The sequence below is a fragment of the Aotus nancymaae genome, unplaced genomic scaffold, assembly GCF_030222135.1.
Source record: "Aotus nancymaae isolate 86718 unplaced genomic scaffold, 86718_ANA_hifiasm-v0.15.2.pri h1tg000007l, whole genome shotgun sequence".
Taxonomy (NCBI): domain Eukaryota; kingdom Metazoa; phylum Chordata; class Mammalia; order Primates; family Aotidae; genus Aotus; species Aotus nancymaae.
In genome coordinates, this window is record NW_026988418.1 from 11,030,623 (window position 1) to 11,044,771 (window position 14,149).

At 50.3% G+C, this 14,149-nt stretch overlaps 1 long non-coding RNA gene across 1 annotated transcript in view; it reads left to right on the plus strand.

Moving 5' to 3' along the window:
• Nucleotides 1–14,149, plus strand: part of LOC135272579 (uncharacterized) — a 137,485-nt gene that overhangs the window by 53,228 nt on the left and 70,108 nt on the right. The window contains exon 3 of the long non-coding RNA XR_010340599.1: nt 13,510–13,598. This is a non-coding gene — a long non-coding RNA (uncharacterized LOC135272579). The remainder of the gene's footprint in view (nt 1–13,509; nt 13,599–14,149) is intronic.

Genomic DNA, 14,149 nt, shown 5'->3' on the forward strand with positions numbered 1-14,149 from the left:
CTGATGGATCAGATGAGGGGCATGTGGGACAGAGGAATCAAAGACGATTTTTAGGTGAGCAACCTTGGGAAGTGTGGAGACATTTGCTGAGGTGCAGAAAGACTGGGGAGTATGATTTGGGGGTAAATCAGGAGTTGGACAGGAAAGTGGAAGATGCCAATTAGATGCCCAAATTGATGCATCTGGAGTTCATGGTTAAGGATTTAGATTTTAGAGTCATGGTCAGAGAGACAATATTTATAGCCCAAACACTGGCTAAGATTACATAGGGGAGAGTCAGGGACAAAATTAAAAGGAGCCAGGGGAAACCCAGTGCATATCCATGAGCCAGCCGTGGTTCTATTTCCAACTAGAAAGTCCAAAGTCCAGCCTTATGTGACTCTTTCAGGGCACTCATGGGGAAAGCAATGGGGGCTTCCCAGGAGGAGATCAGTGTTTGATCTCAGCTCTGCTACTTTTACTATTTTCTAACTTCAGTGACTGCTCTTCACCGAGCCTGGTTTATTCATTTGTCCAATGGAACAATACTGCTCACCAGAAAATGGAATGAGTTAATGATTTGACAGTCATACAAGTATGAGGGACTATATTGTTGCTTTGGGGTGGATTGGGAAGGAAACAAGATGCTTCAGATAGTTTAAGGTTCTGGTTTGAAACTGAAATTTCAATAGACCATGCTAATTGTAAATCCCAACCAATTTCAAATCATTCTCAGGTAGCCTCCTTTAGAGACTTTCTCTAATCTCTCCAGTGCAGTGATTGCCACCGATGCTACTCTCACTCCTGGCTGTCCCCTGGGGTATAGGAGGGGGAGGGGGAGGAAGAAATTATCTGATTCCCAAGGTTGGGGAAAAAAAACTGGGCTTGAGTACCTGCTCACAGAGCACTTTCCCAGGTGACCAAGCCTCCTCTCATCTTCCAGTCCCCCACAACTCTCTTTCTCTATATATATATGTAATATGTATATATGTAATATGTATACAACATCACGTGTATATACACCCAGCCTCCTCTTATCTCCCAGTCCCACTCTCCGTCTTTCTTTTCTTTCTCTTTCTTTCTTTTTCTTTTCTTTCTTTCTTCTTTCTTTCTTTCTTTCTTTTCTCTCTATATAGATGTTTATATGTATATACACCATACTCCATATATATATATGGAGTCTCACTATGTGACCCAAGCTGGTCTCTAACTCTGGCCTCAAGTGCTCCCCCTACCTCAGCCTCCCAAAGTGTTGGGATTATAGGTGTGAGCCACCGCGCCTGGCCAACACACTCATCTTCCACATGGTTGAGCCAAACCTACCACCCTGTGTATTGTACCTTCTCTCCTTCTTTTTGCCCTCCTCCCTGAGGATGCCAGTGAATTGGCTAGCGAGGCATAGTAGTGTTTCTGTTTAGCTCAAGTCCATATACCGTCCTGGGCCTCTCTGTGCAGACCCTATGATGGACCCTGAGGAGGTGAGACAATCCCATGAGAAACAACTGGGAATAATCCAAGAGGGGATCAAACCTAACGTCGGGTGTGTCACCAGGATCCTTCAGTGCTTACATAGTGGACTGAGGCAGCCAGGGACACACCGGCCCTGACTCCTCCTCGGGTCCCCAAATCCCCACATCCAAGCTGCAGAGCAGACATCTCCACGGCAGCCTCCAAGTTAACATGGTCTCAGCTGAGCCCACCGTCTCCTCCGTGTACTCCATGCGCCCACAGGGTGTGCGCCACTCACTTCTGTCTCCTCCTGGACTTAGCTGCTGTGAAGGGAAGGAAGCTGCCAAATTTGCCTTGTTTCCTTGGTGTAGGCTACAAAGCTAGTGTGGAGCTGGGCTGCAGAGGGGTGATGAATGAGGGAACTGAGGCCACAAACCCTGAGGCTGCAGGGCCTGTGGAGAGAAAGGGACCCGGCAGGCAGACTAGTGGGTCGTCTCCGTGGGGCACAGGGAGTAGCTCAGGATGGGCTCAATCCTGTTGCCTATGGTGCTTACAAATGGCTGTAGGGCTTTCTGAGAAGTGGGGGAGTACTTCTTGCTTGGTTACCCTGTAGTCTAGCTCTAGAGTCGGAATCACAAGAGACCAAATGAATTGGCCATTTGCATGGGGAAATTGTAAATGGGAAAGATAAACGTTGGAAAATTAGGCACTGACCCATGGGCTCACCAGTGGGACAGGGAAATCTGAGCCGAGTTCATGGAAAAACTATAACCAGAGCAGGCTGAGCTGCATCGTCCCAGAAAAGCAGATGGGGGCAGCCATAAAACGTGACCCCTTTGAGTCAGCCAGGCCAAGCTGCACACTATTTTTAGATGCCAGTATATTTTTAAAGCATTTCTCTTCCTTTAAGTGCTGCCCTTTGCCCTTGTGGGCAGTATGATTGGGGCGAGTCACTTAACTTCCCTGGTCTTCCACCTCCCCATCTGTGATCTGTGGAATGGGTTCTTTCTCTCTCTCCCTCCCTCCCTCTCCTCCCCGCTTGTCTACCAGGAGAAGTTTGCTTGGGTTAAGAGAGCTCTAGAGGGTGTTTTTTGCTAGAACATCCTAGATATTCTGAGGTTTTTGATTCCCACCTTTACGTCCCCTCTAAGCTGACCAGGGAACTGTGTGTAATTTTTCTCTGGATGTCTCTGGCCAGTCCAGTGCCCACATGGATTTTTGTTTACTGCCATTCCCTCATGGCTTGCAGGTCCTCAGCCTAACTTTCACACATCATGTTCTCTAGAGTAGGGAAGACCTTAAAGATGATCTCCTCCAACCCCCACTTGTATAGATGGAGAAACTGAGGTTACATAAGGACACATTTAGGACACGAGTGTGGATCTTCTGGCTCTGAGGCCAGGACTCTGCTTAGCCCACGGCCTGCCTCCCAGAGCCTAGAGCGTCCTGGGCAGATTAAGACAGAAAGGCAGGAGGGAACTGTGGCTGGTGGTCCTTGGATCTCACTTTTTGGTATTTGGTCAGTCTCTCGAGGGACCTTTTTGCTTCTCATTTCTTCCCATCCATTTTAAGGGCAAGTTGCTTGTAAAACAGTAAAACTTAAGTCATTCATAGCTGGGGAGTTTGGAACGGGTTATGAAAATGTGTGGTTGGGGTAGGGAGATTGTTTTTCTTTTTCCATTTCTCTTTTGACTTTCTCTTCCAAGAGCTGAACTGGAATTATCTGGAGCCCAGAAAACTCCCCAAAAATGAATGCCAGCAAGGGCCCAGTTGTGGAAAACTGTGGGGAGTGGGTATCACTCAGGCAGGCATTTCCAGGAAAACTTGGGCTAGAATGTACACCTTCACAGAAGGCGTCTGGGTGCACATTGGAATTCCAGGTCTACAGCCTCAGAAACATATCTGAGACATTTCTTAAGAAGAAAGAGAATGTGAAAGAAGTGAAGGAGATAGACAACAGGAGAGACTCACACTGCAGCTGGAGTTTGGAAAAGAGAGCCCCACAGGAGCAGGGAGGGGACCAGGGCTGAGGTGGTGGGGCACTGTAATGTTGGGGAAAGCGCTTTTGCCTGGGTGTCAGAAGGCCTTGTCCAGCCCCTACTGCAAGCTCTGCAAGACCATGGACATCTCCTGATCCTTGCTGTCCTCATCCCCAAAATGCAGAGGCTGGTCCCTGACCTCTCCAAATGGCTATTAGTTCATGGAGATTCTGGATCATGACAGCATCATGTAAAGGTCTAAAAAAAGAAAAGGAAGCATTTTGGACATCGTTGTTATTATTTGTGAAGGATGATAAATCTTCGTCTTGGGCCCTGGGAGAATCAAAGCAAAGAGAGCCTGGCCTGGGCTGCCACAGAGCCCTGAATGGGTACCTTATCCCCAAGGCCCTGTCCTACGGATCCACTGTCCAAGACAGGTCCGTGACCTAGTCCCCCATGTGCAGAACCAAGAGGTAGAGCGCTTCTCACTGTGTGGACCCACCTGTCCACCATCTAACAGAGTGCTTACCCCAAGCCTACAGAGCAGATAGGGCAGAGATCATTGATATGATCTCATGGCAGCTTGCTAAAAGCCATGTAGTTACCAAATGGAAGAGGCAGGTCTGGAGCCCAGACTTGCAAATTCTGGCCACTGGGCCCCTTGCCTCCCTAACAAGTGAGTACCAGCAAGTTGACCTGTAGCTACAAACAGAGTAGGTGTCACTTGCTGGCACTTGCTGGCATGTCTCCACACTTACTTCATGCCAGGCACTCTCCTAAGTGCTCCACAAGCACAGCAATGCGCTTTAATCCTCACAACAACTCTAGGAAATAAGTGCTATTATCATCCTATGTTTTCTGGGGAAACAGAGGCACAGAGAGGGCAAATCATTTGCCTGGGGTCACACAGCCAGGAAGTGGTAGAGCTGGGATTTGAACCTAGGCAATCTGGCTCCAAGACCCCATCTTCTTAAACACTAGCTATATGCACATTCCCTGGGGGAGTTTCTTGGAATAAAGTGGCATGTGATGGCTGTCTTCCTCAGATTAGCTCTTAGCAGGGAGGCCAGAGAACCCCAGGCCTGCGGTGGGAAAGGCAGTCCCTCTGAGTTCCAGCATGAGGTTTGTTTAAGTCTCTCTAATTACGGGGGATCTTATATGCCATGGGCCAGTTGACAAGAGTGCCCTCGCCTCCCAAACTCCTCCAACTCTATATGTGGCACCACCATCTGCCGAGTTCTTTGAGGCATAAACCAGGGTGTGATTCCTGATCCCCCAACCCTTTGTTCTCCTTCCCCATAGCGAATCCATCTGTGAGTCCCATCCATTCTGCACCACCTGGTGCAGAGCCAGCCTCTTGAATCTGTCTGCCTCTTCCTGCTCCCCTCGCTGCCACCTCCTGGACTCACAGCCTCTGCTTCCCCTCTCATCCCCCTGTACTCCATTCTCCACAAAGCTGCCGGAGGGATTTTCTTAAATCAAATCATGTCACTCTTCAGCTTAAAAACTCTTCATTGTACTTAAATAAAATCCAGATTTCCGGCCATGCCTAGAAGGTCCTGCGTGACCCAGCCCGTTAACCTCAGCAACTTCATCTGTGCCTCTTCGCCCCTCATTCGTCAGGCTCCACCTAGGCCAGTTCCTGTCAGTTTCTGTAACATACCAAGCAACTTTCCTTCTCAGGGCCTTTGCACATGCCGTTCCCTCTGCCCACGCAGTTATTTCTCGTCTTCCCAAGGCGAATCCTCATAAATGCCAATTCCTCTGTTCTCAGAGAAGTCTTCTCTGGTTGGCCTCTTGTTGGTGTCCTTCATATCTCTTGTTATGTCTCAGACTAATTTTAATTAGTCATCAGTTTTTCTAACCTTTCCCTTTAGAATGTAAATTCTGTAAAGAGAAGGATTCCCATTTGAATCTCTAGCACCTAGCATCAACTGGCATGTGGTAGATATGCATAAATACTATTGGATGAATGGATGGATAAAAAATGAATCCTAGATAACCAAAAGGGAGTCTATGGAAACTTTCCCTTGCCAATTACCTTCTTTCTCTGCCTGTCCCTGGACCATCTCTTCACTCGCAGACAGCTCCTCTCCTCCCTAAAATCCCTTGGGTGGTGGCACATTCACCCATGTTTCCTGAAACAGCTTCATCATTCCTAGCCCGCTTGTTTGATCGACATGATCAGCTCATATAGTTTGGCTGTGCCCCCATTCAAATCTTGTTTTGAATTGTAGTTCCCATAATCCCCATGTGTCATGAGAGGGACCCGGTGAGAGGTAATTCCATCATGGGGTGGTTATCCTTATGCTGGCTCATGATAGTGAGTTCTCGTGAGATCTGATGGTTTTATAAGGGGCTTTTCCCCCTTTTGCTTGGCACTTCTTCCTGCTATCATGTGAAGAAGGACATGTTTGGCTTCCTCTTCCACCGTGATTGTAGGTTTCCTGAGGCCTCTACAGCCATGCAGAACTGTGAGTCAATTAAACCTTTTTCCTTTATAAATTACCCAGTCTTGGGCAGTTCTTCATAGCAGTGTGAGAACGAACTGATAACACCAGCCTTTAAGAATATTCCCATTTTACAGGTGGGAAAGTGAAGAAAGGCCATGTCATTTGCCAAGGCAACAGGGATAAGAAGTGAATGAGGCAGGTAGGACTCTAACCCAGGCAACCCGAGCCTGTAGCAAAGGCCCACACCATGGTTCATGTCCACTTTCTGTGATAAGCACATGGGTGTGTCCCTCCAAGGTAAAAGACTGTTGAGTGACTTGGCATCTCACCCAGCAGTGTTTCCCAGACTTGCCTGGTTCATAAGAATCACCCAGGGCACTTCATAGAAATACAGCTTCCAGATTCCCAGGTCCCTTGGCAAAAGGCTCTGTCTCAATAGGGCTGAGGTGGAGACCTGGGAACCTGTATTTTTAATAAGCCACAGGTAATTCCGATGATCATGAAAGGGCTAGAAGATTAAACCTCAGCTACTCAGCCTAGCCTACAAGGCCTTTGCTGTGGCAGCCCCTGTCTACTTCTCTGGCCTCATCCATCCATGCACCCCCTGGGCCAACCCTCCATTCCTTCTATGCCTGTCTACTCATTGTTGCCAGAAAACCCATATGGCATCCAGGCCCTGTGCCTTTGCCTCTGCTGTGTCCCCCACTGCAATACTCGCTCATCTTCTCTCTCCTGCCTCTTCCTCCTTCCCAGATGGTTCTGCTGAAATGTCCTGTTTCCCAACGATACTGTATTTTGATTGTACCCCCAGGAAAAGGTTGTGACTAGGGCTTAGAGTTTCAGAACTTCAGAGCTGGAAGAGACTGGGAGACCTTGTCATCCAACCTCTTTGTTTGACAAGTGAGGAAACTGGGTCCCAGAGAGAGGAATGGACCTACTGGAGGTCACGGAGTGCTACGGCAGAGCCAGGGGTAGGTGGATCTCGGCACCCACCTAACCCCTACTTAATTCAGTTAATTTTTTAGACTTCCTTCTCAACTGAGTATTTCTAGAAAAATCCATTCTTTGGTCACGACAATGCAGGGCAGACAGTGGACTTCTTAGTCACTCACTCAACCAACACCGAGTTCCCACTCTGGGCCAAAGGGTAATGGTGGCTTCACCTCTTGGAGCTCACAGATCAGGGCAGGGACCAGGCACAGGCTTCACGAGCCAGTCATTGTGGCTGCCAGCATGTAATAACATGTGTAACTGATAGTTTTAATTGAGTGATGACTCCATGCCAGCCTTTGAATCAATGGTTACTTCTCACTATAGCCCCACAAGGTAGATGCCATTACCATCTTCATGTCATGGCAGTGCCTGCTCTGACCTTCAAGTCAGGGCCCAATCTGGGGATCCATGGAGGAGAGCCTTCCCTCTGCTGGCTGGAGTGGGGAGAGCTTTTGTAAGAGGGGTGATGAGCTCACCTTGAAGGATAAGTAGCCTGGACTTGAGGATGTGAGGTGGGGAGGGCGTTTCAGGTAGCACGAGGAGCGTTTCAAAAGGCTTAGAAGAGGGGACATGTTTAGCATGGCAAGAGGTGAAGAGGGTGGACGGATGGTGGTGGGGATCCCAGTAAGAGGGCAGGACCAGGTGGTGAGTCAACCCTGCTTATTCCTGAAGGCAGGACTCACTGCCTGTGTTATCTCCACAGCCACATTATCAGCACCATCAGCAAGGCCGGGGGGTGTCTCTGAACTTGGAAATTGGAGCCAGGAAGCCTAGCGAGGCTGGGGTCTTAGTTGCAAGGCCCTGGCAGCAGCAACTTTTCAGGGTTGTCTGACAGGGGTCTCCACCCTGATGACTGTGCAAGGTGAGGAGAAGCAGGCATTCTAGTGTGGTGGCCAGATAGGGCTCTGTAACTGCCTGTGGAATGTGTGTGTGTGTGCATGGTATGAGTTATCAGGGGTTTGTGAAGGCTGTGAAGTGTGGGGTCTCTGTGTGAGTGTGCATGTGCCTGCACTTGTGTTTCTAAGGGACATGCTGCCTGTTCAGATTTGTGAACCTGTGTGTCTGTGAGTCTCTACAGGCGGGTACATGTGTGCGTGTGTTGTACGTGAGAGCTGTGGGTGTGGGGCCATCCCGTGTGTAGTCGCTCCCCTCAGCTGGTGTTAAACACTCTTTGGACAGCTCAGTAGGTAAACATTCAATAATGTAATTTGGAAACCCGTCCCCAGGGCTCTGCTGTGTGGCCAGGCAGCTGGCCGGTGGTGGCTGGATTAAGATATTAGCGCATTAATGCCGTATCAAAGCCCAGCACCCTTGGCCTCGGGAGTGTCTGCTGACAGCCCCACCATGCCCAGGGCTTCGTGGGCTGGCTGCCCCCGCCACATCCCTCTTGGAATCACAAGGAGGCCTTGTGTTCAGAGCCCACTGTGAAAGCTGCAGGGCTCTGCAGACATGAGCTCATGCCTGCTGGTCCCTTCGGGAGGAGGTGGGTGGCCTGCCCAACCACCAGGCCTCTTCCCCACCGCAGGGGCCTGGCCATGGGAGCCGTGGAAGCCGGCCTTTGGGTCTGAGCTGATCTTTTGACCTGGCCAGAGTAGGTGCTTATGTGTTTGTTGAACGAATGAATGAATGAATGAATCTCTTTCCAGGAACTTTCTTAAAATTCATCAGTAGCATGGGCCAAGTCCCTCTCACCTTGATACTCCCAGTAGTACTTGGTGCTTAGTTACTGTGTATTGAATGATAGACTGCTGGCAGGGAGAGGGGTACTGGACTGGAAGTCAGAAGACCCGGATCTGAGGCCTGATTATTACCTTTAATCTGCTTGGTGGCTGGGAATGGGGTGAGGTGGGTGGTGTGAGGCAGAGGAGGGCCCTTTACATGACTGGGGACTCACCAGGATGTAAACAGTGATTCTGATTCTAGCCTTTAGTGTCATACTCTGTGGGTATGCAGGTGGTGGCTGAATCTGACTCCTTTTCCCTGGGAACCAAACACATGGAAGGTTTAAAATATTGATGCAAATCATCAGTGGGGGAGGTCTTCAGCACTGTCCAGAAGAAAAGGGGCCATAGATTTCTATCGAGGAGATGGGCTGGGGAAGGGAGCAGCAGAGAGCTCAGATAGATGACTGGGGTGTCTGAGGCGTGGGCCATCTCAAAGAAAATTTAGACTGATCCTCCATTGTATAGCTCTGCAAACTGAGGCCCAGAGGAGAGAAGGGATGTGCCCAAGGCTGCTCCCCGAGAAAAGCAGTGTCCAAGCTAGGACTGGGACCATCTGTGAGCAGAGGGAGTCTGCTGTTCCTGGCATCTGAAGCTGCAGGGAAGGGGCTAAATAAGGAAAGGGAGGGAGTAGAGAATGAGGCTGGGTGCTAAACCTCAGGCTGGTGAGAAACTTTACCTTTTCATTCATTTACCCAGGGCCTGCCCTGACCTCAGGTAGTCAAGAAGCATTTTTTGGCCATTAGGCTGCTAAACAATGGCCAGTATTGTCAGTAATAACAGTAATAGGCCAACAGGGTTAGTGATGGTAATAAAAACTGCCTTTGATGAAGGTCTCACTGTATGCTAGGTATTATGTTAAGTGCTCTACACATTTTGTCATATCGATCCCCACAAAAACCCCATTGTCAAAAAAATATCAGAAAGGGACAGTTATTTGCCTCAGGTTACAGTGCTGGTAAGCTAGGGACTTCTTTACCACTAGGTAATACTGTGATTCCCTGAGGTCTTGGGCTTCCTGCCGCTAGCACCCGAGCAGGGGCTGGCGGCCCCTTCAGGGGAGATGTGAAGGGGTCCTGGCTTTGAGGCCAATGAAGAATGCGGGAAAATATCAGACCTGATGACTTGTGAGTCTATCATGCTATTCCTGGAAGAGCTTCTGGCCGCTGTGAATCTGTACTGGAAATGAAAGTCAAGGAGTTTGAGAACTTACGTTAACTTCTACCAACCATCGTGATTGTTTGCTCCTCTGATCTTGAAGGAGGTTGCTGAGAAAAATAAGGAAACTGTCCCAGAGCCCCATGTCTACTTCCCAGACCAAGGAGGAGTCATGTCCACCAGCAAATGAGGGACAGAGTGGAAAGGACACACTTTCTGCCTATGGGGGGGCGGGGACTCTTGCTTCTTGGCATCCTAGTTTTTCAGAGTCAGGGGTTCTTTGGAGATCACTAGCTTGAGGCTCACCTGTTGTAACAGAGCAAGTTAATACAAGAGTCAGTCTATGGAACCATCTCTTCAATTCATTTTCACCCCACTCAGCTCAGCTTACTTTAGCTCAACTCAGCTTAACTCAATGCAATGGAACGCAGCTCCTCGCTCAGCGTGGTATACACATGGATCTCAACCAGCTCATCCAACCCAAACCAGACAAGTAGAGCAGAGCCCAGTCCAAACCAAGTAATCAAATTCTACTCAACCCTCGGCTCATGGCAACTCAACTCACATTCCCGGCAGGAGAGACAGCGTGAGCAGAGATATGAAGGCAGGCACACTTGCTTGGGGGAAAGCAGGAGCACCGGGGGCCATGCCAGCCTGGCCAGAACAGCACAGTGGAACCAGGAGCACCAACATGGTACAGACTGGGAGGAACCTGGGGGTTCTCACTGCCGCGCTGTCCTGCAGGCTTGGGGAGACGACTTTGTCTACCTCCACGCTTGCCTGCCTCTCAGCTGCTGCTGTGAGTTCCTCGCAGGAGCTCAACTCCACAGAAAGAGGAGAAACTCAGAGCTCTGCTGAGGAGCTGTGAGCAGCAGCAGCTGCCTGCTAGACCTCTGCTGGGCTCTTGAGGAGGATGCTGTGAGGGGAGGTCTAGCTGCTGCCTCTCCCACACAGGCTCTCCCGGGGAGCCACTGAGATTCGAACTTGGCTCAAGCACGGCACCTGGCATCTAGGAGCTGATGACAAACAGCAGAGCCCCCTCCCTAACTTCCTGCTCACCAGCCGAGAGGAAGGCCTGGCACCAGCTACGGGGAATGACAACCTGGGTGACTATCCCAGCTCTGCTACTTACATCAACCAGTGATCTGGGAAAAATTACCCACCTTCTCCTGGGTTTCAGTTTTCTCAAGTGAAGCCAATTCAGCATTTATCTGACGGCATTGACAGGACAGTTGAAAGCACTTGACACACATCCTGGCACTTAGCAAACATTCGATACATGCTTTTATTATTACCCACCCTCTCCCATTTGAGATAGAAATTAAAAATAAGAAAAAGCTCATTTTCCTCTGCTCCGGGCCGTGACATCTCCACCTGTCGAGTGGGCATGCCCAGCACACAAGAGTAATGTCCCTCACTCCTGTTGCCCTAGGATGTCCAGCCTATGTGGGCCACAAGGGGACATGGGGTTGGGGGCAGTTTTCCAATATGCTGGGTGAGCCCCGGAGTGTGTCTGAACCACACCTCTGCAGGGCCCCGAGCCCGCCCCTCTGTCCTCCCCTGGGGCTGTCATGGGAACCATGCAAACCGATGTGCAGCAGCTTGTGATAAATATGCATGAATGGGCTGTGGCTGTGGCCCCTCCCCAAGTCCATTTGGGGCACCTCAGTGAGCTAATTGAGGGTGGCCATTGTCCCTGTGCTCCCAGTGCCTGGGCCCTGTTTTCACATTCAAGTGCCTGGCCTTGGTTTAAAGTGGCCGAGTGGCGGGTGCTATTTTATTCAACAAAAGCTCCTTGAGAGGATGGACGGAGAACTCTGTGGGCCGGCCCATTGCCTGAGCCCATTCCCGTCCTGGGCCAGGGGGAGAGGGGCCACACCAGACCACCTGATAGCAATTGAGGTGGAGGCGGCAGGCTGGGCACAATGGGTGCTCGAGAGGCCTCTCAGCCACTGGGATGAATAGAGGGGACGCTTCCCTTCAGCTCCCATTAGAACCTGGTATAATTTCCCCCTGAACGGTAGTGGGGTGGGGTGGGATCTCCAGGATGAGAAGGGGAAGGGGAGAAAGCCAGAGGACCTTTGAGACCCACCCAAAAGGCCCTGCTCCTTTGCCCCACTCTGCTACCAGGAAAATGTCCACTTAGCTTGATGATGGCGCAAGTGGCCTTCATGAAGGGCAGAGAACTTCGGGACCACGACTGGAGGGGGCGAGTGCAGTCATGGCTTGGGGTGTCTTACCCCCACTCACAACTCCATGGTGGGGGTTCTCGGCTGAAATATAAAGAAGAACAGTGAGACACCACCCCCTAACATACACACACTCAGTGGGGGCCCCTTTCAAATTCAGGGGCCAAAGACTGGATGGTCCAGGGCATCAGCTCTATGTCTGAGCTGTAAATGACACTAGCAGGGAGGAGAGGGCAGGAAGAGAGGGGCTCCTCCACCCGAACTCCATCCTCAGAGGGGGAGCACATGTGGAGAGGGCGGTAGCGCCGAGGTCCCAGCACCTCTGTCCTGGGTGCTCCTCAAGTCTCACAGGCCCATAGGGGAGAAGGGGTCAGTTTGGTGTGATGGAGGCTGAGCTCAGACAGCTGGAGCAACTTGCTCAAGGGCAGGCACCAGAAGGCAGCGGGCACGGTGGTGAGGACACAGGCTGTGGAGGGATTGGCGCTGACCATGAACCCCATCAGGAGTGCATTCAGAGCCACGGACAGAACCTTGGGGAGCTGAATATGCAGAAAAGGTGTATATTCAAAGAATTAAAAGCAGAAAAGGAAGTGGTCTGTGAAGGAGAGACAGTGGGAGAATTGGAGTGAGCACTGTCCCAGAAACCAAGAGAAGAGAGAATTTCAAGAAAAAGAGTAACCAACAGTTTCAAACTCAGCAGAAGCTCAGGCAAGATGAGGACTGGAAAGTCTTCATTTAGCACAAGGAGGTCCCGAGCAGCCCTGGTGAGCACTGGGTCCTGGCAGCTGATAGGTACCAGGCAGACTGGGATGGGCGGAGGGGTGAGTGTGATGTGAGCGGTTTGAGAAGAGCTTTGAGAGGTATGGCCAGAAAATAGGGGCCTTTGGGGGAATGAGCAAGGGGCGGGAGCATTTGAACTTGCTCAGAGGCAGAGGGGAGGGGCTGCTTAGCTCTCGGGCCACAGCACAGTGCCACCAGCTGTAGTGAAGAGCTCAGAGGCCACAGTTAGGCTGCCTCAGTTCAGATCTTGGCTCTACCATTCTCCAGCCTTAGGCCTTGGGGTTTCTCTCTGAGCTTCAGCTTCTGAAGCAACATCATTGCGTTGTCATTAGGATGGAATAAATCGATGTCACTCTTTTGCACAATGCCAGGATGTAGTCAACACTCAATGGAAGTTAACTCTGTTATTATTCTACCTTTATTATTAGTCTCTGCATACCAGAGCTAAAGATTTCAAGCCACATGGCACTAGCTGTGAATTCCACCTTCACTGCTAGCTGTGCGACTTTGGAGCAGCTCAGTGCATTCATTTCTTTCTTAAGGTGGGACAGCAGTGCCTGTCTCATAGAGCTGCTGAGGGGCCACCGAATCCAGCGTTCCTGCAGCTTCCCGAAGCTTTTCACCTGTTCTGTCATTTTCTTCATCACCAGCATGTGAAGTGGTATCTTTATTGCTCCCATTTGACAGATGAGGACACTGAGGCTTACACAAGGACACCATTTGCCCCAAGTGACAGAATGACATCTGGCAAAGCCACAGTTAGAATCCAGATGTGTCTGGCCCTAACCTCTACTTTCCACTATTTCAGGTCTTGGAGAGGAGACACTGACTGAGGACCACCCCAGTCTCAACCTGTCATGGAAATGACGCTGGAGCTGAGCAAAGCTCAGGGGACAGGTAGCATGGAGAGCTCGGAAGACTTCCAGGGGGAGGTGGTTTGTGGGGTTATGGCATGGCTGGGAATAGTGTTCCTATCTGTGGGCGTAGGATAGGAAAAAGAAGGAAGTGGCTCTGATGACAGACAGCTGAAGGGGCAGATGAGAAAGGAGCATCTGTAAGGATGGCCACCACACCCCCCACTGGGTGCTGGTGGGAGAATTCTTGCTTGGGCATGAACCAATCTCTTCCTTCTTTGTCATCTCACCATCCTGTCCTTCCATGTCTTCCTCCCTTTCCCTGCCCTTTACTCCATCCAGCCGCTGTGTCGAGTTCTTCACTAGGCACTTGGGATGAAGCCATGAATCAGAGTCCCTGCTCTGAGGGTTTCACAGTCCGGGATGCAATAGAAAAAGGGTATCAGTAGAAATCATTATGCAAGATAGAAATCATTATGCAAGTATTGTTTGATTGCTCCCAGGAATAGAGAGCTCACTACCCCATGAGTCCTTCTTGCTTTCTGCTTTTTTCTTTTGCAGAGGCATATCCCAGGCCCAGAGAAGGTGTGGTTT